Source organism: Malurus melanocephalus, unplaced genomic scaffold (assembly GCF_030028575.1).
Source record: "Malurus melanocephalus ecotype Western Australia unplaced genomic scaffold, MMel_1.1 scaffold_19, whole genome shotgun sequence".
NCBI lineage: Eukaryota > Metazoa > Chordata > Aves > Passeriformes > Maluridae > Malurus > Malurus melanocephalus.
Window position 1 is genome coordinate 34550 of NW_026623251.1, and position 3074 is coordinate 37623.

A 3074-nucleotide genomic window follows, 5' to 3' on the forward strand; every position below is an offset into this window, starting at 1 on the left:
AGCCCCCACAATGCCGCGGGGCGCCGAGGAAGCGCGGCGGCTCGCGCGGCTCACACGGCGGGGGGCGCGGGAGAGGGGCCGGCGGCAGCGCGGAGCCCTCACGGACAGCACCCCTCCGCCTGACACCGGCCGGGGAAACCCTCCCGGATAATCGCTATTCCATAGTCTGCTGAATGCCCCTTCTCAAAAGTCGTTGCGTTAGGAACAAAATAGCTTTCCAGAACAATCCTTTGCTAATTCAGTAAAAAGGAGAGAGCGCTTCGCCTTGACAAAGATCTGCTRCGGCACTCGCAAATTGTTTCTGGAGTTTTTTATTCCAGCAAGTAACATGTTCTTTGACTGAAATTTCGGGGTGGGTGTTAGATAATCAACGTGTCTTTAACTGCCACTGGATCACGGCCAGGAATTCCTAAGTTCGTTATGAAATGTCAATAATGGGAGCTCGGCTTCACGTCTTACCTTCAGCCACCACTGCGAGAAGTYGCGTTCCCACGGACTAACCCGCTGTGTGCAGAAATCTGTCCTGGCTACAAGGTTTTTAATACGATCAGATGAAGGGGAGCATAATATTATCAGCACCTTGACATTTTACTTGTCTCTGCTCTCCTGCACAAAGGTAACAAGGAGATATTTATTTCCTCAGACTGCTCCAGGGTAAATCTACCAAAAAAAAAAAAAAAAAACCCAACCCCAAAAAAACAAAAACCAAAACCTTCTCAGAATCAGAGATTCACAGAATGGATCAGGTTGGAAGGGATCACAGTGGGGCATCTGGTCCCACGACCCTGCTCAAGCACATGGCATAGGATTGAGGCCAGGTGGTTCTCAAACACCTCCAGTGAGGGACACTTCACAACCTCTCAGGAAAAATCTCCTCCAGAGTGTGGTCACTTGCACAGTAAAGAATTTCTTCCTCAAGTKCCAGTGGAACTTTTTGTACCATCAGTCTCTGCCCGTTGCCTCTCGTTAATGTRTAAACTAGAAGGTTATATGTGATAGCCATAAGGCCTAAATGAATGACTGCTGGTGCTAGGCTATTAGAAACACACTTAATTAGTAACAGCACCTGATCTGTATGAAGTAGAATTGAAAGAAAGAATTTTTTACCAAAAAAAGACCAAATTTACTTTTTTTTAAAATATCCGAGCCACGAAAAGTGTTTGGAAAATGTCTATTGTCCTTTCAAACTGCTTAGTTAAGATTAATTTTTCATCAACTGGAGTGAGATGTTAGAAGGCAAACCAGTGACTTTAACCTTTATGTATTAGGTTTAAAAGCAGAAGGAAAATGTGTTTGAAATACATCAGTTTTCGTTTGCTGCATACTTACAACTTATTAATATTCAATTGAGTACTTGTCAGCAAATAGTACTATGGAAAGCATTTACACAAAAGATRCTATTATTAATCAATTTACATTTGACTTGCCTTACAGCAAGTTCASATGCAGAAATAAAAACTGGGCCAACTATTAATATTTATCTATATTTGCCTACATTCCTTGTACCCAATATGTTAGGTTCTCGCCCCATGCCAGGTTATCTGATGGGGATTGATCTGATAAACATACCTGGGACTGATTATTGCTTTGCAGGCAAATAAGGGCACCCAATCCTTTAATATCCTATTTTCCATTTGGTGTTACGTACCATCTTCAAGGATAAATAACTGTATTATATACAAAGCACGACAAACCTGTTTCTCTACATTACACAAACAGGATATCCAGGTATGAAGTATGATACATAAGGATGATGCATTTTTGTTAGTCATGTGAGAAATGGTTACAAACACAGTTTAGTTGTAGAGGATTGGTCTTTCCTGTACCATTTTTTGATTGCATTCTCTACAAGATTTTTAAAGCCAAAGATTTTACCTTATCCTCTCCATCACCATCTGTATGACACTGACTGTGCACCTGTATGTAAATCATGAGGTGATGAGACCCAGTTTCCAGAAGTTCCCATAAATGAAGAAGTTTCAATTTGCATTCTTGAGGGCTTTTATGAGGTATTTGTTTTCCCTAGTATTTTGGGGAGGCAAGCTGATATTGGGGTATCTAAGCACAGTTTCAAGGGATCAAGTTTTACTCATGTTTTTTGAAAAGTGCCTATAGAAAAATTAGATTTTTCCAAGATTTAAGAATCAGGAATATATATACTATGAAAAGAAAATTTRATCTGGTATAACTTCTAGATAAGGCTAAGTTCCTTTTCTGAAAAACAAAAAAAAAAATGAGTTGGGTTATATTTTGATTTGGGTCATAACAACTCTTATGCTTTTTCTGAGCAGATTCATTCTTCTGACAGGACAGACTTGGAGGGTACCTCTGGCACACAAACTATTCTACAGGCACAACATATTGGACACAAGAGCTGGAAACAGAAGAGACAGAAATTTAATTCCCCAGGCTGCTTGCAAACTTCAGATGCTTCTGTTAAATTTCCATTGTGCCTCTAGATAAGCATCTCCTGTCTGACACAGTGAAGACATGATGGATACCAGAGCTGTACTCGTGTACTAAAGCTAGCCAGTCCATAGCATTCAGATTTTTTTAAATGTTTGTTTGCCTAATTATTGCCCCAAGTGTGCAGCTGGGATATTTTTAGGACAGCAGCAGCAGATGAGAAGAGCAAGAATTAGGATGGAGCTGTGTATATTTTAGCAGACTTTATYCCCGGGGAGTTGTGTTTTATTGATCTCTGTGTGCTCCATCTGAAAGCAGAGGAAGGTCTGGTGAGAGACTCCATTTTAGGGATTTGGGGCTTAACTTTCTCCCCACATAGCAGTAACACTGATATATTACATTTCACAAAATCTTTGTGCRTTTAGTTTTTTAAATAAGATATATTAGATGAGATTAGAGATCACAGTATGAAGGTCTTTAAAGGGTTTGTCTTGGTTTGAAAGACAGGTGCTTGCCAATGAAGGCAGGGATCCCCCTTGGAGTGGTGGATATGACCCCCCGTTTCCCTCTGAATTATTACAGCTTTGAAAATCATGGGCTTTCAGGCAAGAATATGGGTAAAAGGGAATAACAGTTTTTACTAATATGTATAACAAGGTGAAACAAGT